Below are 25118 nucleotides of genomic sequence, written 5' to 3' on the forward strand. Positions count from 1 at the left end.
GGAATGGCTGACAGGCAGGAGGCAGTGAGAGGGAATAAAGGGGGCCTTTTCTGGTTGGCTCCTAGTGACTAGCAGTGTTCCTCAGTGGTCAGTATTGGGACCACTACTTTTTACTTTGTTTGTCAATGATTTAGATAGTGGAATTGATGGCTTTGTGGCAAAGTTTGCGGATGATACAAAGATAGGTGAAGGGTTAGGTAGTGCCGAGGAAGCAATGTGATTGCAGCAGGACTTAGATAAATTGGAAGAATGGGCAAAAAAGTGGTAGATGGAATACAGTGTTGGGAAATGTATGATAACGCATTCGGTAAAAGGAACAACAGTGTCGACTGTTATCTAAATGGGGAGAAGATTCCAACATCAGAGGTGCAAAGGGACTTGGGAGTCCTTGTGCAAGATTCCCACAAGGTTAATTTACAGGTTGTGTCTGTGGTAAAGAAGGCAAATGCAATGTTGGCATTTATTTCAAGGGAAATAGAATATAAAAACAAGGGGATAATGCTGAAGCTTTATAAGACTCTAGTTGGGCTGCACTTGGAGTATTGTCAACAGTTTTTGGCTCTTTATCCTAGAAAGGATGTGTTGTCATTGGAAAGGGTCCAGAGGAGGTTCACGAGGATGATTCCAAGAATGAAGGGATTAACATATGAGGAGCACTTGGCCGCTTTGGGCTTGTATTTACTGGAATTTAGAAGAATGCGTGGGGATCTCATTGAAACCTACCGAATGTTGAAAGGACTAGATGCAGTGGATGTGGAGAGGATGTTTCCTTTTGGTGGGGGTATCCTGGATTAGAAGGCACAGCCTCAAAATTGAAGGGAGACCTTTTAGAACAGAAGTAAGGAGGAATTTTTTTTAGCCAAAGGGTTGTGAATCTGTGCAATGCTCTGCCACATTCTGTGGTTGAGGCCAAGTCCGTGGGTATATTTAAAACAGGAATTGATAGATTCCTGATTGGTCAGGGCATCAAGGATATGGTGAGAAGGCAGGTGCATGGGGTTGAATGGGATCCAGGATCAGCCATGATGAAATGGTGGAGCAAACTCGATGGGCTGAATGGCTTAACTCTGCTCCTATGTTTTATAGTCTTACGACTACACACAGAATAGGTAAAGTTAACACTGAGCAAGGATAAACAACAGAGGAAATTGTTTAGACAAACAAAACAAGACACAGTTGTAAATAATCAACGAATAATTGGGAAGGAAGCGTGTTGGAGCCTCAAGGACTCTGGCATCCCCAGGTGGTCAGACTGAGGCATAACATCATCAACGTTCATCTAATCTGATTGGTTTAGGTGATAGACAACACACACAAAAAGTGCTGGTGAACGCAGCAGGCCAGGCAGCATCTATAGGAAGAGGTACAGTTGACATTTCGGGCCAGGACCCTTCGTCATGACTAACTGAAAGAAGAGGTAGTAAGAAATTTGAAAGTGGGAGGGGGAGGGATGGAGCTAAGAGCTGGAAAATTGATTAGAAAAAGGGATACCAGGCTGGAGAAGGGAGAGGATCACGAGATGGGAAGCCTGGGGAGAAAAAGAAGGAGGGAGGGGAGCCTGGAGGGTGGAGAGCAGGCAAGGAGTTATAGTGAGAGGGACGGGGGAGAAAAAAGAGAGACAGAAAAAAAAAATTAAAAATATTAAATAAACAAATAAGGGATGGGGTGTGAAGGGGAGGAGAGGCATTAACGGAAGTTAGAGAAGTCAGTATTCAGTCCTGAATTTCCAGCATCTGCAGATGTTTTCGTGTCTGCGTAGGTGATAGACAGTTGGTTTCTCTGTTCATGTACACTCTGTAGGCAGTTTATTAGTACACCTGCTCATTAATGCAAATATCTAATCAGCCAATCATGTGGCAGCAACTCAGTTACTAAACGTGTGCGGGCATGGTCAAGGGGTTCAGATTTTCAGACCAAACATTGGAATGGGAAGGAACTGTGATGTAAATGAGTAACTATGAAATGGTTGTAAGTGCTAGATTTGGTGGTTTGAATATCTCAGAAACGGCTGATCTCCTGGGATTATCATGCACAGCAGCATCTAGTTTACAGAGCATGGTGTGATAAACAAAAAAAAACATCCAGTAAGCAGCAGTTCTGTGGGTGAAAATGCTTTGTTAATGAGAGAGGTCAGAGGTGAATGGCCAGACTGGTTCAAACTGACCAGAAGGTGGCAGTAACTCCAATAACTGTGCATTACAACAGTCATGTGCAAAACATCTCTGAGCATACAATATGTCGAAACTTGAAGTGGAGCGGTTACAGCAGCAGTAGACCACAGCGGGTTACACACCTGCACTTCATGAAGTGGTCACTGAGTGTAGGTCCAAGATGTTCTGGAAGTGTTGCAACACACTTTGATTATCTGACATAAAAATTCGATGATAGAGTATCATATCAAGTCTGAGGCCAAGTGTAAGACATTCATATGCTGCAGAGAGCAAGATCACCCACAATTTCTGGGCTTCTACCATTAACGTGGTATGGCTGATCAACTACTGAAAACTAAAGATATCTTGATATTTTGAAAGTGTGCTGACTGGCTGCAATATGGCTTGGTATGAGAACACTAATGGCTTAGAGTGGAAATTCCTACAAAAGGTAGTAGATTAGGCCCAGTACATCAAGGGTAAAAACAAACTCTCAACCATTGAGCACATCTACATGAAACATTGCCATAGAAAAGCAGTATCCATCATCAAAGATCCTCACCACCCAAGCCATGCTCTTTTCTCGCTGCTGCCATCAGGTAGAAGGTAAAAGTGCCTCAGGACTCACACCACCAGGTTCAAGAACGGTTACTACCCCTCAACTATCAGGCCCTTGAACAAAATGGGATAATTACACTCACTTAAGGACTCTTTATCTTGTTATTTCATGCTCGTTTACTGCTATTTATTTATATCTGCATTAGTACGGTTTGTTGTTCATTGATCCTGTTTACAGTTACTGTTCTATAGATTTACTAAGTATGCCCACAGGAAAAAGAATCTTAGGGTTGTATGTGGTGACATGTATGTATTCTGATAATAAATTTTACTTTGAACTTTGGTATCTTATGCCATAAATGGTTCCATAAAGTGAAAAGATTATTACATCTTTATGAGAACAATGTTGATTGGCAAGATCAAATAACTATTTCTTTATTTGTGAAATTTATGAATGAAGTTATAACTGAGCTCAGAGAGTTTAAGCATTATGTACTTCTGAATCTTTTGTCTGGACAGTGTTTCTTATGTCCTTACTATAACATTCGCTGAGCTTATTCATGCAGTTTGTAGTTCAGAGTGTATTTAAAAAATGATAACATTTGATGGACTAGAATTATTGTCTTTTTCATAGACAGGTCATGATCCAGGCGAGAAGGATGAGATGGAAGTCTTGCTTGTGTTAACTCTATACAAAATGAATTTGAACAGTCTTATATTTGTAATTCAAACCTACGAAATAAACTATCACTTATTTAACGGTAACCTTCACTAATTTTTCCAGTGTACCACTAGGCACAACTTGACAGGTTGAATCCCTGCCCTTGCTGTTTATGCATTATCTTCTGACTGAGCCAGTCAATAATTTCAATTTATGGGTTTCAGCTTCACAAAGGACTTTATCAAAAAACTTCTGGAAGATCATAAAAATAACATCTACAGATAGTTGAATTTGTCAGGCATGACCTAGCCTTTGCAAATTGTCAGATGCTGATTCTCTGACTAGCTAAGAATCTTTGAGAAGTTTATTTACTTCATCATTTAAAGTAGACTTCCCAATAAACAACGCTCCCCTACCATTCTCACTATAGCTGAGATCATCTCAACCTTCATCTGTAAGACTGCAGCACCATCTTCACATCTTTCTTGCAGATCTTTTAACGGAGCTCACTTTAGTTTAAAGCCAGGCCAAATTGCATGCAGCTGTATCTCAGTTATAGTTGCATGTCGAAGTTGAATTTGTGCCTGCAATTGGTAAAAATCATGATAGTTTGGATCACACCTGTCCTCTTGATTTGGTATTTTACGTACAGATTCCTTAATTTTCTCTCCAGCATAGATTCAGTTTTCCTTTATTAGAACTTCCTGCCCATTACACCGTTGGCATGTAGGGTAGCAATGAAGGTCCTCCCTCCCTCCCTCCCTGTCCAAGGTTACTCTGATGTAGAAGGATTCTTCGATGTAGAAGGATTCTTCATTGCTGTTTCTGTAACAGTTTCATTTTATCAGTCAGGGTAGTTAGCCCTGAACTGAACCCCCAAACCTGGAGGACTGGTGGACCTCTCTTGGTCTGGCCTCTACCCTTTGACCTGTTTGGCAGGGGTGACCCTACCAAGGGCTAAAGTATAAGTCTTTGATTCCAGTCAACATAGCTCTCTGGGTCATCGAGACATGTAAGCCTCCAAATCCCAGAACAAGGTTGTGGTCCTCTTGGAGGTTCCTTTACTAAAAGGGCCTCAAAAAATTTGTGACTTTTAACCTAACCTTTTACTTGTGATAATATAATTGTGCATGAAGACTTAACTACTGTGTCATTGCTCAATTAACCAGCTGAATGTTTTTAACTGTCCACGTAATCCTTTCTTTTTGGATCCTGGTCCCAGCCTTACTCAGAAGGAGCCCTTTTCAATTGTTTGGTTCACTCCAGTCCATGTACTAATGTCAGTGACCACATATTGGAAAGCCTCTTTCCCAACCCACTTTTTGAAGCATTAATTGACACTATTTATTTGCTTAATGCTATGGTAGTTTTCATATTCCAGAAATTATAACTTCTAGTATCCTGTATGTTAATGTAGATGTTATGCTTCTCTTCCAAAGTTGTCCTAATATGGACCACAATTACTTAATTCTACCCCTTGCTTTCCTATGTTCTTTCAAGTTGGTTCAATATGTCACTCACCTGAGCACCAGGTAGGTAACAAACTAAGTGTGATTCTTAAACCTGCACCAAAAGGATGCTGGTATTTTTCTTAATTATCAATTTATTTATGTTATGCAGAACAATGACAGAAATTATTATTTGCAGTTTGCTCAGATTCTCAATTCATTTTTGCAGACCAGTATCTGTTATTTTAACATAAGGCTATAAGATATAAGAGCAGAATTAGGCCATTTGGCCCATCGAGTTTGCTCTGCCATTTCATCATGGCTGATTCAAATTTCCTCTCGTTCCCAGTCTCTTGCCTTTTCCCTTCATGCCCTAACTAATCAAGAATCTATCAACTCTGCCTTAAATATACATAAAGACTGCCTATGGCAATGAATTCCACAGAAACCCATCTATTCTCAGGGTGTGTCCTCTGTTCTTCGACTCTCCCATCATAGAATACATCCACTCTATCATCCACCCTTTCACCATTTGATAGGTTTGAATGACGTTACCCCTCATTGTTCTGAATTCTAGTGAATACAGGCTCAGAGCCTTCAAATACCTGATCTATTCACTAAATTATATCCATGGTTACTTAAGGTAACTAACTGCGTCAACAACATCACTGTGAGTGCATTTATAATGCATCCATAAATAGTAAAAATTCTCAAAACACTTTAAAAGGAGTGTTATCAAGCAAATGTTGCTGTAGAGCCACATGAGCTATTGTTAGGATAAAAGGAATAGTTAGGTGCTAAGCATTCTGAGGAAGAGATGTTTTTCTTAAGTGGAGAGGTGTTATCACACTTAATGGATGATGTTTTTATGCAACCATCTATCATAATTAATCTTTCAGTTTGAAGAAACTTCACCAGAGCTGGAAAAGAGAGAAAACAAGGTAGTTTTAAGTTGCAGAGAAGGTAGGGGAAGGAAGGATAAAACAAAGGAAACACCCATGATAGGATGAGGCTCAGAATGGCATAAGGAGGCTCCATTTGATAGTTTAATAGAGGTGATCAGAGGGTGATAATACAATAAGAGGAACATAATCTGAAATAATAACCCTGTTGACTTTTATGCATCTTCTGATTTTGTTTCAGATCTTTGATTTTCATTTATTGAACCCTTTCATCAACACTAGGAAAAGTTAGAGGTGAAACAAGTTTAAAATATGATAGAAAGGCAGAGAAAGAGGTCAGAACAAAAGGGGAGTTGATACAGTGGGCAGTAGGCAGAATTAGTAATGAAAATGGTGGTGATGGCCGCAGAGAATTGATGGTACTCTCTTAAGTTCAGTCCTATCACGGATCATTTTCTTTCCCCTCTGCCTTTCCCCCAACTTTCACCTTGCTTAATTTCAGACTTTTCTCAGATCTGAGGCAAAGTCATGGATTTGAAACTTTTCTCTCTTCACCAAGGGCTGATGTGTGCAGAAAAGTTGAGGGCAAGCCTTTATTAATGATTTTCCAAGCCTGGACATTTCTGCCAATCAATGTTGTATGGTGCTCACAATTGTTTTGATTAACAGTTTCTTAAGGCATGCATATGAAGATGTCAAAAGGCAGAACATAGCAAGTTATTTCACGTAACTGTTCATTAATTGTGTCATATGATTCCAGACCCTACCTGGAAACATTCAATAGTCCTTAGCTACTGTGATGGGACAGTCATATTTTTCATGATTTATATATTTCACATAATATACTTACTGAAACATTTTGTATAGCTAAAGGTTTACTGAACAACAAATGAAACAACTATATACCAGGTTTACGGCCCCAGATATCTTGAAAATGGGTCTAGTTTATCTTTAGTCCAACAGTATTAAACAGAAACACAGGAGATTCTGCTGTTGGTAGGAATCCAGAGTAACACAAAATACTGGAGGAATAGTTGATGTTTGGGTCTAGACCTTTCATAGGACTGATGATGGATTTCAGCGTAAAACGTCAGCTATTTTTTCCTTCCTGTACATGCTGCCCGACCTGCTGAGTGCCTCCAGCATTTGGAAAATATTAAATTAATTAATTTTAGAAATACATATTAAGGCCAAGAAATATATTTTGGTCATTGAAATCTAGAGGTGGTCATTTATTTTTGCTTGGAATTCCAGAGCCTTAATTCTGTTACCAATAATTTATCGAAAATACAAGAGATTCTGCAGATGCTGGAAATCCAGAGCACCACACACTAAATTCTGGAGGAGCACATCAGGTCAGGCAACCTTGGTGGAAAGGAATAATCAGTTGACATTTCAGGCCAAGGCACAGGTCAAGATAATATTTTATCAATCTCAGTTTTGAAATTGAGAAGTAACCTCAAGTCTCAATAACTATTTGATGAAGAAAGTTCCAGAAAGAAAAATCTAAGATCAATTTGACTTGAAAGCTTTTAGTTCTTGCAGGATTGGTTCTTTTTACTTTACTTTACTTTACTTTACTTTACTTTACTTTATACTTTATTGTCACCAAACAATTGATGCTAGAACATACAATCATCACAGCGATATTTGATTCTGCGCTTCCCGCTCCTTGGATGACAAATATAGTAAATATTAAAAATTTGAATTATAAATCATAAGTAGAAAATAGAAAAATGGAAAGTAAGGTAGTGCAAAAAAAAAACAAGAGGTAGGTCCGGATATTTGGAGGGTACGGCCCAGATCCGGGTTAGGATCCGTTCAGCAGTCTTATCACAGTTGGAAAGAAGCTGTTCCCAAATCTGGCCGTATGAGTCTTCAAGCTCCTGAGCCTGCTCCCAGAGGAAAAGTGTGTTGGCTGGGTGGGTCGTGTCCTTGATTATCCTGGCAGCACTGATCCGACAGCGTGCGGAGTAAAGTGAGTCCAAGGACGGAAGATTGGTTTGTGTGATGTGCTGCGCTGTGTTCACAAACTTCTGCAGCTTCTTTCGGTCTTGGACAGGACAACTTCCATACCAGGTTGTGATGCACCCTAGAAGAATGCTTTCTAGAAAAATGCATCTTTTTCCATTATTTGAGAGCAATAGTAGGTTAATGAGGCATTTTGCTTGAATTAATTAATATGGGAATTTTTTTATTTTGGCATTTATAATTTGAATCAAAATATTCAGATTATAAATATCAACAATTATCTATCATACTGGTGCCCAAGAGGGCAGGGTGTGTTGCCATAACAACTATTGCCCAGTAGCACTCACCGTCTGCTGTGATAAAGTGCTTTGAGAGGTTGATCATGAATTAGCTCCTACCTGAGCAAGGTCCTGGACCTGCTGAAATTTGCATGCTGACACGACAGGTCTACAGCAGACATGATCTCACTGGCTCTCCACTCAGCTTTGGAGCACCTAGACAGCAGTAAAACATACATCAGTTTGCTGTTTATTGATTACAGCTTGGCGTTGAACACCATCATTCTCTAAGTACTAATTAACAAGCTTCAGCTCTCCTGGGGCCTCTGCTTTTCTTTGTTTATTGATTGATTGTTTGAGATACAGTGACAAATAGGTCCTTCTGGCCCTTCGAGTCACACTGCCCAGCAATCCCCGATTTAATCTTGGCCTAATCATGGGACCATTTACAATGACAAATTAACCTACCGACTGGTAGGTCTTTGGACTGTGGGAGGAAACCAGAGTACTCAGAGGAAACCCATGTCACGGGGCGAACATACAAACTCCTTACAGACAGCGTTGGGAATTGAACCTGGGTCTCCTGTACTGTAAAGCGTCGTGCTAACCACCAGGCTACCTGTACAACTGCACCCTCACCTTTCTTATCACAAGACTACAGCCAGTGCAGATTGGTAATAACGTCTTCTTGCTGACAGTCAACATGGGCGCATCTCAAGGATGCTTAGCCCACTGCCCTACTCTCTCAACACTCGTGACCGTGTGACTTGGCACAGCTCAAGTGCATTCTATAAATTTGTCGATGACACCACTGCTGCTGGCAGAAGCTCAGAGAGTGATGAGAAGGTGTACAGGATTGAAATAAATTAACCAGTTGGGTGGTGTTGCACTGTCACAAAGGCCAAGGAACTGATTGTGGACTTCAGGAAGGAGAAGTTGAGAGAACACGCACCAGTCCTCATTGAGGGATCAGCAGTGGAAAAGCTGAGCAGCTGCAGGTTCCCGGGCATCAACATCTGAGGCGATCTATCTTGGGTCTAACAGAACTATGCAACCATGAAGAAAACACACCATTGGCTTTACTTCATTAAGAGTTTGAGAAGCCACCAAAGAATGTAGCAAATTTCTACAGACATACTGTAAAGAGTATTCTGACAGGTTGCATCACAGCCTGGTGTGGGTCGCCAGTGCACAGGATCATAAGAGGCTGCAGAGGCCTGTAGACTCAGCCAGTTCCATCATAGACACAACCCTCTTCGCTATTGAGGACAATGGTTGGGAGCGGTGTGTCAAAAAGGCAGCATCCGTTATTGACGACCCTCCCCATCAGGAGCGTAGTCTCCCATGGTACTATCATCAGGGAGGAGCTACACTTAACGTTTTAAGCTTCTCCACCATCAGGTCTCTGAATGTTTGATTAACCCAGTAATATGACCTAATTCATCTTTTGCACTATTAATTCTGGAACCTATAGTAATTTTCGTGCCTTGCACCGTACTGCTGCTGCAAAACAACAGATTTTACAGCGTGTGTCAGTGGTAATAAACCTGATACTAATTCTGAACTAGAACATGTTAGCATATTTTTTAATGAACAAAGGATTCATGAGGCGTATGCCATGCTTTTCTTTGTTAGTACGGGCATTGAGTCTGAGTCAGGTAGGTATGATACAGCCTTGTAACGCTCTGATTAGGCTCCACCTGGAGAAGCGCACTAAAACCTGGTCACCCCATTACAGGAAGGATATAGAGGCTCTGGAGAAGATGTGTAAGGTGCTTTGCCAGGTTGCTGTCCAGATTGCAGGACCTGTGCTGGAAGGAGATGCTGGACAAACTTGGGTTGTTTTCTTTGAAATGGCAGAGGCTGAGAGAAGTTCTGAATGAAGTTTGTTAGAAGCTTGGGTGGAGTAGACAGCAGTATCATTTTCCTAGGATCCCAAGGTGTCCAATAGCCAGCTGGTGGCGTAGTGGCATCAGCGCTGGACTTCAGAACAAAGGCTCCCGAGTTCGAATCCAGCTGCTCCCTTGCATGCTTTCCATCTGTGCTGGGTTGAGTGTCGAGCTAGCAACTCAACCTCGTAAAAATAAGAAAGCCTGCCAAAAAAATTGCCATCATGATGGTGTCCTGATGATTCCACTCCGAGTTAAGGGCTTTCTTCTTTTTCAAGGTGTCCAATACTCTCGAGAGCATTCATTTACTGTAAGGGGGGTAAGTTCAAAGAATCAGAATCAGAATTAAAATTATGTTTAATGTCACTGTCATGTGACATGAATTTGTGTTCATTGCAACACATAACAATAAAATACTTAATATTAAGAAGCACTGTATATATAAAAATTAAATAGTGCAGAAAAAAGAGGGAAAAAATTAGCTGTGTTCTTGTGTTCATCAGCCATTCAGAAATCTGATGGTGGAGGGAAAGAAGTTGTTCCTGAAGCGTTGAATGTGTTTCTTCTGGCTCCTGTACCTCCTCCGTAATGGTAGCAATGAGAAGAGGGCATGTCCTGGGTGATGGGGGTCCTTAATAATGGCTGCTGCCTTTTTGAGGCATTGTCTTTCGAGGCTATCCTTAACGTTAGTCGAGGATGGTGCCCATGATGGAGCTGGCTGAGTTTACAACTTTCTGTGGCTTTTTCTGATCCTGTCCAGAGGCCTCTCTGTACCAGCAGGAAATGTGCAGGGCAAATATTTTACACAGAGTGGTGGGACCTGGGATCCATTGCCAGGGGTGGTAATGGAGGCAAATACTATAGAGATATACAACAGGGTCTTTCATAGGCACATGAATGTGCAGAGAATAGAGGGATATTCACATTGTGTAGGTTAGAAGGGGTTAGCTTAGTTAGCTGTTTAATTACTAGTGTAGTTAGCGTGACACAACACAGCTGTGCTCTGTTCTATTTATATTATGAACATGATGAAGATTTCGAGCCAAGTCTTTTTGCCTACATCCATACCTTTCATGCTGAATAACAAAGCCATCATGATTTAATTTTACAACCCACTATCTCAGCATGGTTGTTTTAAGTACCATAACTGATGCACTATTTTAGACATGCATCATTCATCAGAGGAAAATCACTTTCTTGTGTCCGTTCTAAATTTGCATTGAGCTCATTTGTATTTTTGCCACTTGGACTTAATTCTCAGATCTTGATGTAACTTCTGGGTTTATCTTAAAGGAGGAAGCTTTTGAGCCCATTGTGCCAGCTAAAGGAAGATTTATTAGGGTCACGAGAAAATCTGCAGATGCTGGAAATTCAAGCAACACACAAAAAATGCTGGTGAACGCAGCAGGCCAGGCAGCATCTATAGGAAGGGGTACAGTCGACGTTTCAGGCCGAGACCCTTCGTCAGGACTAGGTGAAAGAAGTGATAGTAAGAGATTTGAAAGTGGGAGGGGGAGGGGGAGATCCAAAATGATAGGAGAAGACAGGAGTGGGAGGAATGGAGCTAAGACCTGGAAAGTTGATTGGCAAAAGGGATACAGAGTTGGAACAGGGGGAGGATCAGGGGACAGGAGGCCTGGGGAGAAAGAAAGTGGGAGGGGAGCCCAGAGGAAGATGGAGAGGTGGAAGGGACTGGGATAGGGACGCCAGGTACCTCCTCATGGTGAAGAGTGTTGCCCTCAGAGCTCGACGGGAAAAACAATGGGAGGCAGAGTCAATTAAATGTAAGTACCTGGGATCCTCAGAAGGTCCAAATTGAGAGGCTCGAAAATGAATCCTGAAGCCAACTGGAGTTAGTTGGCGGTGGAGACACGTTCCAAGGAAGGATATATGGCTGTAATAGTGGGTCTCCATCTTCCTCTGGGCTCCCCTCCCCCTTTCTTTTTCCCTAGGCCTCCTGTCCCATGATCGTCTCCCTTCTCCAACTCTGTCTGCCTTTTGTCAATCAACTTTCCAGCTCTTAGCTCCATTCCTCCCCCTGCTGTCTTCTCCTATCATTTTCGGATCTCGCCCTCCCCCTCCCACTTTCAAATCTCTTACTATCACTTCTTTCACCTAGTCCTGACGAAGGGTCTCGGCCTGAAATGTCGACTGTACCTCTTCCTAGAGATGCTGCCTGGCCTGCTGCGTTCACCAGCATTTTGTGTGTGTTGCTTTATTAGGGTCATATTTGTTTCTCAGTTCTATGTCCTGGTAATTGTCGATTCTGGCTCTGTGTGTGTTTATCCTGGTACCTTTTATGTGTGTTTGGAGTATCTGGCTCCCTTTCCATGAACCACTTAATGACAGCCCCACCATCCCCTAGAGTTTCTTTATAGGAATCTTCTAATTCTTATACCAATGTTCCTATCAATGACCTCTCTGATAAAAAGTAGAACCTTCCCATTATGCCATTTGAGCTTCATGTATTTTTACGTTCCAGTCATATTTCTCTGGATTCTTTGTTCCATCAATCCCTATAATTAATTCAAGATTTTCAACTGTTTATCCTGTAATCCCTCTGTTCTTCAGCAGCCTTTACAAAAAGTAGTGGATACGGCCCAATCCATCTCGGTTACAGCTTTCCAAACTATTGAGCACATCTAAATGAGACACTCTTGCAGGAAGGCAGTATCCATCATCAGGGATAGTCTCCACCCAAGACTTGCTCTCTTCTCACTGCTGCCATAAGGAAGGAGGTACAGGAGCCTTAGGAGACACACCACCAGATTCAGGGACAGTTATTATCCGTCAACCATCAGGCTCTTGAACCAGAAGGGATAATTTTACTCAATTTCACTTGCCCCATCATTGAAATGTTCCCACAATCAATAGACTCACTTTCAAGAACCTTGCATCTCATGTTCTTGATATTTTTTGCTTATTTTTAAAATTTTCTTTATTTCCTCTTTTGTAGTCACACAGTTTGTTATCTCTGCACTCTGGCTGAATGCCCTAGTTGGGTGGTCTTCCACTGATTCTGTTAATGTTATGATTCAATAGATTTATTAAGTTTGCCCACAAGAAAATGAATCTCAGTTCTATGTGGTGACATATATGTACTTTGACAGTAAATTTTCTTTGAACTTCAAACTCCTAGTATCTTTTGAACTAAGGCACCTTGTTTGTCCTCTCCAAATGCATTACTTCAATTTCTGTTTATTAAATTTTGTTTGGCAGACATCGATTCATTGATATCCTCCTGCAGCCTGAAGCTACTCTCCCCATTCTCAAATTGCACTGCCAATCACTGCACCATCTTCAGGATTCTTATTTGTGGCCTTCATATTTAAATCTGGATCATTGATAATGATCACAAAGAACTGCACTTCTCTGTGGAATCTCATTACAAGCAGGCTTGCTTTTAAGGATGTTCTCTCACACTGAGGTAATTTTTAATCCAGTTTGCCACTTTCTCTTGTATCCCAAGAATATTTAGAATGCGATGCAGAACCTAGTTCAACATCTCACTAAAAGTATGTGGACTAGATCAGATATGCTACCCTTATTAATGTTCCTTACAACACCTTTAAAAAGTGAATCATTAGTTGGCCGCAACCCTCACTCAACATGTTGTCTATCTGTATTTTTTGATTTTTTTTTAGCATTGGTTTATATAATCCTACATGTTATATGACCATTATTTAATAGGCTTCATAAATTCTTCCTTTGGATTGTTCTAACCAGTAAAGCTTTATTTGACGTAGACCATTAGGATCATCTAGTTGTGATCAAGTTTACTTTAATAATTAGGATTAAAAATCCTATATTTTCCTGTGTTGGTGCCTTTTCAGGCATTATGTAGATATGTTCAATTTCCCAAGGCACCATCACGAAATCCACAGCTTCTGCCTATAACACCTCATGTTACAAGTGCGCAGCCCATTGCCTTCCTGCCTGTTGCATTGTACCAAATGAGGTGAGTACCCCTCTCCTTGATTAGAGACTTTGGTAGGACCAGACAGGGTAGGTCTTACACAGTGAACAGTGTGGTAGAACAAAGGCATCTGGAAATACAGGTCCAAAATTCATTGAAAGTGGTGTCACAGGTAGATAGGGTCATAAAGAAAGCTTTTAGCGCAATGGCCTTCATAGGTCAATGTAATGAGTACAGGAGATGGGATATTATGTTGAAGTTGTATAAGACATTTGTGAGACCTAATTTGGAGTATTGTGTGTAGTTTTGGTCACCTAAGAACAACAAAGATGTTGAAGGAGCACAGTGAAAACTCACAAGGATGTTGCCAGGTCTCGAGGACCTGAGTTATAAGGAAAGATTGAATAGATTAGGACTGTATTCTTTGGAACATAACAGATTGAGAGGAGATTTGATGGAGATATACAGAATTATGAGGGGTACAGATAGTAAGTGCAAGTGGCTTTTCCCACTGAGTTAGGGTGGGACTACAACCAGAGTTCATGGGTTAAAGGTGAAAAGTTTAAGGGGAAGATGAGGAAACTTCTTCATGCAGAAGGGTTGTGAGAGTGTGGAACTGTTGCCAGCACAAGTGGTGCATGCGAGCTCAATTTCAATGTTTAAGAGAAGTTTGGATAGGTACCTAGATAGTAGGGATATGGAGGGCTGTGGTCCAGGTGCAGGTCAATGGGAGTAGGCAGTTTAAACGGTTTCAGCATGGACTAGATGAGCCGAAGTGCCTGTTTCTGTGCTGTACTTCTCTATGACTCTCTGACTCTATGTAGAAACAGGGTTTCCAAAGACAATATATGTAGTCATCAGTACACAGACATCTGCTTCCTGAGGGCTCCAGTTGGCTACATTCTCCAAGCCTCTACCACTGCTTGCTCTGTTAGTAAGCTGCCCAGCTGCCTCCACACCCTGCTCCTCGCTGACCTACTGGAGATCCAGCAGAACAGTCATCATGCATCCATTAATGTCAGTCAACAAAGAAGGATAATACTGTAGCTGAACATTTCAAAATAGAGCACTCTGAAGAGATAACTAAATTTAGCTTCTACTTACAAGAACATATACCTCAGGAGCAGAAATAGGTCACTCATTCTAAAAAAGCTTGCTCCACTATTTAATAATCTGATCTAATTCAAATCTCAGCTCCTTATTCTCAACTACTCTTGGTAAAATTTCACCTCTTGTTCATCAAAGATCTATCTACTCTCACCCAAGTCTCTGTCCCAAGTGGTTGATATTTTATTAGGGGTTCACCCTTAATTTTTTTATTGCGATACAGTGCAGAATAGGCTCCTCTGACCCCTCGAGCCATGCTGCCCAGCAATCCCCCGATCTAATCCTAGTCTAATCACAGGATAATATACAATGACCACTTAACCTACCAATCAGTACGTTGTTGGACTGTGGGAGGAAACTGGAGCACCCGGAGGAAACTCGCACAGTCACAGGGAGAACGCATAACCTCCTTACAGGCAGCAGTGGGAATTGAACCTGTGACTCCTGTACTGTAAAGCATTATCCTAACCACCACACTACTGTGCTGCCCCTAATTAGCAACAGAAACATCCTCCCCACCTCCATTCTGTAAAGACCCTCGGGACCTTATGAGTACCTATTTTAAGTCCCACACAATTTACTAAACCCCAGTGTTTACAAGCATTTCCACTTTTTTCCTCATAAGACAAACTATTAGTCCAAAACATCTAAATTACTTCCAGTTCATTCACGTTCTTAAACAAGGATACAAATACTCCATTCAGATGTGATCTCACCAACAACTGTATAACTGAAACATAACCTCCCTACTTTTTATGTAATTTCCCGAGCAATAAATAATATTTTCTTAGCTTATTTATTTACTTCATTTGTTTAGTGCTTCTTTAATGAATCATATGCAAGGCCACACTTAAATTCTTTTGCATTTCACAGCATTGCAATCTCTCATGATGCTCCCTTTGCTAGATCTCCGCTCACTCACCTGACTAATCAATATCGACTTTCAGCCTCTTTACATCTTATTCACAAGTTAGTTTCCTACCTGACTTTGTGTCTTCTGCAAATTTACCCATCCTACCCTCGGTGCCATAATGGTCACATGAAAACTCACTTACATAAATTCTGAGATGTTGAGGCAATCACCACTCTCCACGACTCACCACTCATTACACCTCGCCAACCAGACAAGGGCCAATTAGCTCTTTTCCTCTTTGTACAGAATGCTGCCTGGCCTGCTGAGCACTGGCAGAAATTTCTTCTTTATTTCAGATAATCAGCCCCTCTTGTTTTGATTTGTGTACACCTGTTTCTGCTTGCTCTGTTTCATGTTAGTAAGACGGTCTACTGCCCACTCCAAATCTTACATCCTACACTGTGAGCTGCCACTGCAACCAGTGATGAGCAATTTTCTTCCTTCAACAAACTGAACTCAGAATCAATCACTCACAAACCTGCAAGTCATTAGGAATTAATGCAACCAGCACAGGTGAGGAAGGACCTTCCTGCAGTTAAATCTGCGCATGATTAATGTATGATGATGGCTGGACCATCGTGGCCCAGCTGGCATTTCACAAGGAATGGCATCAACAATCATTGTGCTGCCTTTATCAACTGAGTGATACGTTGCTGTGGAAATTTGGACTCCTGACACACAACTAAAGTGGAAGCAGATTGGCACTTGAAACACCCATGCCACATGGCTAGTTCTATTTATTTACCTATCCCTTACTGAGTCAATGGGCACATAAAGTGGAAGTAATAGATCTGTGAGGAGCAATGACCCTAATATTTATTGACAGGTGTACTTGGAGGAAAGGGTCAAATGTCATCTTCTGAACCGTAAATTTCTGAGAATCTGTGGCTTGATTGTTGAGTCTGCACTTGTAAAGAGACAGATGGAACAGCGTTTAGTGGGAAGTTTGCATAGAGCATCTTGCCTGTGAAGTGTCTGAGCAGCCTACCTCAAAGCATGGGACTTCACCTCTGGAGGATTAAGGGGTGTAGGAAAAGACTAGAAGGTTTTTTATTATTTCACAAGGATATTGCACATGAGTGTAGGGGAAGCATTATGTTGCTGAATGTTCCTATTTATTACAGGGATGATTGTTTGCAGGACCAGTCTGGATGTGTTCTTCCCCAGTGCCACGATAAGAACAGTCCTGCCATTGTACATGCTAATATAGAAATCCTGATACAATGTTAATGCACCTTTTTCAAATTAGATATGCTGTGTCCTTTCCATCTAAGCAGCAGCCTGAGCAACATTGACATTGTCATGTGCTTCCTTTCTCTTTTTTTTTGCTCTCACACCTATCTTACCCCATCCCACACAAATATTCTGAGTTGTCACAGAGTCATACAGCAGGGAAAGAACAGACCATTTGGCTCATCTGAGTTAGTCCCCTTCAGCCCATAATTCCTTTCTACCTTTCATATCTAGGTAGCTGTCCAAGGATCTTTTAAGTGTTGTTAAGATAGACTGTGAGCTGTAGCTCTGCACTAGACCCATTTATTGTGTAGTATAGGAATATTCTGGGGCCTAATCTTGAGCTTCCAGATCTATTTTTCTAGGGTACTGCAACTTAGTTTTGATGTTTATTTCACTGTAAATCAGGTAAGGACATCCTTAGTTGAGGAAGTTGAATTGGGCACTTCCATTTTGAACTAATCCATGGAAGGCCCCTGGTACCGAGTGTCATTTTTCACTGCTGTGCTGTTTTGGTGTAAATGCTGCTGGAATTGGATCATGCTTTTCTGCTTTAGGAGCATCAATGGCATGAAGGAAGCACTATTTTATTATATCTCGTTCACTGTGGCTGAGCTATTTTAAAGATCACTTTACCATTTGTTTAAGCTTTGGAGGCTGTGCAGTGAATCCAGAGGATTGAGATGAGTCTCCAAAATGAGGGAATTTCTTTGTGTACCAGCTGTTTACCGTAGCTGCTTCTTCTGGTGTTGTTGGGTGAGCTGGAGTTACCGGACCAGTGTTGATTGCAGTATATGAGAGACCAGAACAGCAGCTCATACTTGCTGTCCTATCTCTGGCCCATGGGTTGGGTCTGTGTAGTTTGTGAGCATTTGAGGCACCAGCAATCCGTGAGGCCAACTGCTATCCCATCTAGCCACTGGTCACTTGCTCCCCCCCCACACCCCCCCCATGAGCACCAGCTGCAGGCTTGCTAGCATTCCATGGGAATCCCCAGGGTAGACCTGACTTCCTAAAAGGGGTGACTAATGATCTCATACAGCAGAGCACATCAAAGCTGGGAGGGGCACCGTGGAGACAAGATTTATCTGCTGCTCACCCCCACCATTCCAATCTTCCTCCTTATACCTGCTGGATGACAGGTTGATGCTTCTGGGCCCGAGTCCAGCTGGAGACACAGGCGTACGATTCTTGTGGTTGCAGGCTTATCAGCATGTAGTGGTATGCACAGACCCGGAGAATGCTGGCTTCCCTTTGACTTCAGTGCAGTTCACAACAGCAGACTGGAAAAGTATTTGAATTTCCATCTCTGCTCTGGCCTGTTGAGCCTTAAGCTTCTCCTTGATACTTTAGCTGAAGCAGATCTAACATATCGTTGCTTCTGCAAGCCATTACCAATGTCCACCATAAGTCTACAGCTTCCACTAGTTCACCATGAGAGGCAAATACTTTTCATAAGATTCATAATTACACAGCACAAAACAGCTCATGCATTTTCAACAAGATGCCTATCTAAGCTAATTCCTTTTGCCTATGTTTGGTCTATTTCCCTCAACCTTCCCATTCCATGTACCCATTGAAATGTTTTTTCAAGAAAGGGTACATTTCACGAAAGCTGGTCTACCTGAACAGATGCTGGTGACTTTTACCGCTGCACCATAGAGAGCATCTTAACATACTGCATCTCTGTGTGGTATCTCAGTTGTACAGCAGCTGATAGGAAAGCTCTTCAGCAGGTCGTCTCTCGCACACAGAAGATAATTTGTACACAGCTCCCAACCCTGGAGGACACCTACAGCTCTCGCTGCCTAAGGAAAGCTACACGCATCTGTAAGGACAATACACACCCATGCAATCAACTGTTTGAACTTCTTCCATCTGGCAGACGTTATAAGACTTTCTATGCCCGCACTTCCAGACTGAAAAATAGCTTTTTCCCCAGAGCGATAATTGCTCTGAACCAATCGATCAAGCATCATCCATAAATTTATTATATTGCTACTTTACTACTGGTTTTAGGGCTGTCATGCATCTGAGTTGTGCTTTTGTACTGCTGGACATTGCTTGTACTGGCTGGTTACTTGATTTTATTTATTGTTTATTTACTTTATTTGTTGTTTTATAGCATTGAGTATGAGAGTTGCAAACTATTTTTTGCTGTATTGGTGCATGACAAATTGTACTATGCAATGACAATAAAGATATTTCATTTCATTTAAAGGTTGTAATTGTACTTCTACCACCTCCTCTTGCAGCTCATTCTATATACTCACCACCATCTTACTCTTCAAAATCCCTTTAAATGTTTCCTCTCTCCCGGTAAGCCTATTCTCTAGGAATAAAGACTGTGACCATCTATCCTTTCTATGCACCTCATAATTTTATCAACCTCTGTAGTGTCACTCCCAGACTCCTTCTGGGATGTCCGGACTGTCTTACGCAGAGAGGTTAGAGAGACTGGGCTTGTACATGCTGGAATTAAGATTGACGGGGGGGGGGTGATCTGATTGAGACATATAAGATTATTAAGGGATTGGACAAGATAGAGGTGGGAAATATGTTCCAGAGGCTGGGAGAGTCCAGTACCAGAGGGCATGGTTTAAGAATAAGGGGTAGGTAATTTAGGACAGAGTTGAGAGGAACTTCTTCTCCCAGAGAGTTGTGGAGGTGTGGAACGCGCTGCCTCAGAAGGCAGTGGAGGCCAATTCTCTGGATGCTTTCAAGAAGGAGCTAGATAGGTATCTTATCGATAAGGGAATCAAGGGTTATGGGGACAAGGCAGGAACCGGATATTAGTAGTAGATGATCAGCCATGATCTCAGAATGGCGGTGCAGGCTCGAAGGGCCAAATGGTCTACTTCTGCACCTATTGTCTATTGTCCTTCGCTCTGGGAAAAACAGTCCCACATCATTTAATCTTTCCTGACAACTCAAGCCTTCCAGTCTTGACAATATTCCCGTGAATCTTTTCTCTCGCTTGTGGTGCAAAGTGCAGGTGTATTCCAAGTGTAATCTAACTGATGTTTTATGAAACTGTAATATGGCATTACAGTTCTTGTACTGAAAGCCATGACTGACGAAGACAAGCCTGCTAAGTGCCTTCACCACCCTGTGTATCTGTCAAGGAACTACGTAGTTGTACCCAAGGTGTCGCTGTTCACCAACATTTCTTGAAGCCCTCCTACTTACGGTACACCTCCTAGCCTGCTTTAATATCCCAAAATGCATCACTTTGCATTTCTACAAGCTAAGCTCCATCTGCCACTCTTTTGCTGATTTTCCCAATAGATCAATACCTTGTTGTAACCATAGACAATTTGCTTCACAGCCCACACTATGCATCTAATTTTGCTCATCATCCTACCTCCATTCGAATCTAAACCGTTGACATAATTGACAGATAACAGTCGAGACAGCATCAAACCCTGTGGCACATCTATAGCCACAGGCCTCTAATATGAAAAAGGACCATCCACTACCACTCTCTGCCTTCTCCCAGCAAGCCAGTTTTCAATCCAATTGGCTAGCTCATCCTAAATTCCATGTGTTCTAACCTTTTGGGCTAGACTGCAGTGCCGAGCCTTGTAAAGGCCTTGTGAAAGTCCATGTAAATAACGTCTACCATGATAGCCTCATGAATCCTCTTGTCACCTCTTCAAAGTCTTAATAAAATTTGTGAGACATGATTTTCCACGTACGAAGCCAAAAGTGTTCCAGTGGCTCTGAAACAGTGACAATAATTCTCTAGTTAATGCAACCAAACAGACACAATGATTCTAATTTAATGGAAGACGTTATCAATGGCTACTGTGTTCATGCATAACTGGGAGGAATCAATAAATTTAATTGATGGGTTTCATTAAGGATTCTTGAGGAGATGTATTAAATTAATTTTTCACCACCTGTGGCCATGATGCCACTGGGCAGGGCAAGGAGGTAATAACCATACTTGAGATGTGTATTGCAATGTGAGCTACCATTGTTGAGCTTTCGCTTCAGAATATTAAGACATCTGGTCCTAAATTACAGGAATAACAGGAAGAAAATCAAATGACTCAGATACTGGGGGAGATCAGCTGCCCCGCACCAGAGTTGATGCCAAGTTTACCTGGGTATCCTCTGGAAAGTCCCCAGTTTCCAGCACTAGTGGTAGCAACTTCCACACTGCAGCCGCCTGCTGCCACTTGCTTCGGTTCAGCTTCTCGAAGCATTTTGTGGCCAGCTTGGACTTTCATAGATTTCTCCTTTCAAGCGTGAAGAAATCAGTCCAAACTCCATTCCAAAGGAGGGGCATTAACTTCAGTGGGGACGGTTACACCGCGGAGAGTAGTGAATACAGCCTAGTGCATAGTCCATCACCGGCACAGGCCTCCGCACTGCTGAGAGCATCCACATGATTACATCACTGTACTTGTGCACATAGCAATAAACTCAACTTGAAATTGTAACTATGCTTTTATATACTTAGACTGCGCTGAAAGATATTTGCAAACATTCAATCACATTGACACCCTTCACAGTCGATGGGCTGGGGTCACAGTACTTCTCAAAGCCATGCTGTGAATTTAGTTGCAACCTGAGCCAGTTGAGTACTGGGAGCCTGGCACCTTGTGAAATCTATACTGAAGGGTTAGGCAGGTAATAATTCTTCAGTTGTGCAACACTGATGCCATTGACTCTGCAAGCTCCTGATAAATGTCTTTGTTCTGATCACTTTAAAGACTCATGTATTGAAGAAACTAGCTCATCTTACCCCTGCACCAGTTTGTCCTTATTGTTGGAGGTAAATGTGAAAAACTTTCTGGAATTTGCGGGCATTGATCCTTTCCACAGTGTGACCAGTCTGAAATGTAGATTGAATGAGAGATAATTTGACCCAAGGTCTATGGCGCCATGCCATGCTCCATTTATCAGCCATCTTTCTTTTTCATCTATCTGTGTAATATATTGAAGTGATTAAGCTGTAATGTGTTTATGAAAATTTTAATTAAAATAAATCCCCAAACATTGAACTCAAAGGAAATTAACTAATTATAGAATGATATAACCTATCTACCCTTATGTTCCATCTTAGTTTCCAACTGGGTTTAATGGCCCTACTATTTCTAGGCATTCCTCCCAGTATATGGCTGGAGCCAGGCTGGCAGAAAGTTGCTCCCTTTCAGTACGAGTAACTGCAGACTTCATGGAAGTCATTGCTGACTATAAGCAGCTCTGCCCTGAAAGGAGTGGCTGGTGACTGTATCATTTCAGCTTCCCTTCTCCCTTTCTCTTAAATGCAGTTGGCGCTTGCAGGATGTCTCTGTATATGAAATAACAGCTGCTTCGATTCTAACAGTGCTAGTACCCAAATTGGTGTTTGCTGTGTCATGCAAAATGATCCACTGTCTTTCTTCTTGAGCATTTCCTCTTTGGAGTGCTGCTTCTTTATAGGTGTTTTACGTCAAACAATTCAAACATGAATTCTGCAGAAGTTCTGTTGAGTTTTAAGTCAAAGTAATCACTGGCAAATGTTGTGAAAACTGTCTCTGCGGCAGCACTACATTGCCATACAGAATAGCAAAGAAAAAGATGAATTACAGTGTGTGTATGTATACATGTGTGTGTGCGTCTATATATATTGTACATTCAGTGGGGAAGAAGCTGTTCCTGAATTGTTGAGTGTGTGCCTTCAGACTTCTGTACCTCCTTCCTGATGGTAGCGATGAGAACAGGGCATGTTCTGGTGATTGGGAGCCTTAATGCTGGACACCACCTTTTGCAGCATTGCTCCTTGAAGATATCCTGGATATTACGGAAGCTAGTGCACATGATAGAGTTGACTAAGTTCACAACTCTCTACAGCTTATTTCGATCCTGTACAGCACCATCCCTCCTACCCCATATCAGATGGTGATGCTGCCAATTAGAGTGCTCTCCATGGTACATCTATGGAAATTTGCTAGTGTCTTTGACATATCAAAACTCCTAATGAACTGTAGCCGCTGTCATGTCAGGCAATACCTATGCAAAAAGAGTTAACATTTTCAGGTCCATGAATCTTCCTAATAAGGGGATATCAGAAGGGCTAACTCATTTTTCTCTTTGCAAATGCTGCTTGGCCTGCTGGGTATAGATTTCCTTCTGTGGTAGTATGCTTTCCATTTTCTAGTAAAATATATACAACTTGGAAAATATGTGTGAATAAAAAATAAGAGTAATGTAGAATCATAAGGACAAATTTTTAATTTGTACACTCAAGGGCCTTTTACTTTGAGGTTGTGTATCAGGAAATGTCTGCACAATTTATCATATTCTCTATTTAAAAATAAAACTCTAAGAAATTTGTAGATACCATTATCAGGCTGATTTCCTGGTCTGTGGACAAAGCTCTACGCTGGTATCTTAAACTGAAAAATATACCCTTCGCTATTACTCACTTTGTGTTCGATCCTCCCTCCTGTGTGTTAACAATAGTTTCATGTCAATCAGTGAATAATTTGGATCATTAGCTTCCATTTCTTGGATACGACAAATGTTTTATGCTCTAAAATGGTGTCTGCAGCTTGGATAAAAATTTGTGGCATAGAATGTGCAAAGGAAATAAACCAAGTTATGCTAATTTTATAGCGTTTTTAATCCGATAGCGTACAAGTGTTGTCCATGTTTATGACTAATTCCGATATGGCAAGTTCCCACGAGGCATGTGAGATACCGTGCTGTCTCGAGGCATCAAAGGGGTTAGTAGCACATCCACTGAATGGACGGGAAAGTACACTAGATGAACTGGCCTGAGCCATCTTCTGAATTCACTGGAATTCAGAAGATGGAACAGTGTCACCAGCCCAGGAAAAATCTCAAGCTGGAAGAAGGTTGGGAAGTTAAAGGAAGAAGGAAACCTCTGTATTGAGCTTGCCAATGTGTACAGGGGTGTTCTATCTCTATTGCTTTTATTTGGGCGGCACAGTCGTGTAGTGGTTAGCACAACACTTTACAGCACCAGCAACCTGGGTTCATTTCCTGCCACTGTGTGTAAGGAGTTTGTACGTTCTTCCTGTGACCACCTGGGTTTCCTCTGGATGCTGTGGTTTCCTCCCACTGTCCAGTGATGTACCAGTTGGGAGGTAAATTAGCCTAAGGTTAAATCTGGGGATTGCTGGATGGCACGGCTTGAAGGGCCAGAAGGGTCCGTTCCACTCTGTATCTCAATCAATCAATCAATACTGTAGGAGAAAACAGCATTGTGAATGCTGTGCTCCGGTGAATGATATCTGTTATCTGTCAAGTAGGGGGCCGTGCACAATCCTGTTTTGATGGAGACAGACGTGAGAGCACGGAGGAACATCTGTGAAACTTCTGAAATACCTTCTCCGCTGCCACCGCAACTGTGTGATCCAGAATCTCCGGAGGGGAAGGCCCCGAGTCCTCGGCTTTGCTTGCTGCTCGGCAGCCGGGGCAGGGTCGAAGCCCTCGGCAGAGATGGTGCTCAGTGCTCGGTGTCGGAGGGCTGGATGGAAGCTCGAAGTTTTCGGACGGACTCAGAGTCGGCTGCGGTCGGGTGCTTCCAATGCATCGGCAGTTGTCGGCGCCTGGAGGTTTATGGCGGGAGAGTTTCTCCCTTTTGCCGCCTGCTATCGGGACTATCGGGAGTCGATGGGAATTAAAAAATTTTTTTTGCAGTGCCCATGGTCTGCTCTTTATCAAATTATGGTATTGCTTTGCACTGCTGTAACTATATGTTATAATTATGTGGTCTTTTCAGTGTTAGTCTTTGGTTTGTCCTTTTTTTTTGTGATATCACTCTGGAAGAACATTGTATTATTTCTTAATGCATGCATTTCTAAATGACAATAAACGAGGACTGAGTGTCCTCATAATCTAGTAATCCAATTGTCATCACTGAAATCATATACAAAATTGGAAGGTTGCAGATTTGCAGAGAATGATCTACTGATTGGAAAGGATTTTGAGATAAAAGTTGAGGGAAAAAGGGAAAGATGGATCATGCATTAAAGCTCTTGGAGAGATATGATGTAAATTCTTATGATTACATTCACTAATGTTCATTCTGAGAAATTTGAGATGGTAGTCCTTACCTGATAATAAGATCAAT

The 25118-nt window shown here is 41.8% G+C and overlaps 1 protein-coding gene across 7 annotated transcripts in view; it reads left to right on the forward strand.

Annotated features, from left to right (window-relative positions):
• Positions 1–25118, forward strand: part of gria2b (glutamate receptor, ionotropic, AMPA 2b) — a 142032-nt gene that overhangs the window by 42272 nt on the left and 74642 nt on the right. The window lies entirely within an intron of this gene.

The sequence above is a fragment of the Mobula hypostoma genome, chromosome 4 (genome assembly GCF_963921235.1).
Source record: "Mobula hypostoma chromosome 4, sMobHyp1.1, whole genome shotgun sequence".
Taxonomy (NCBI): domain Eukaryota; kingdom Metazoa; phylum Chordata; class Chondrichthyes; order Myliobatiformes; family Myliobatidae; genus Mobula; species Mobula hypostoma.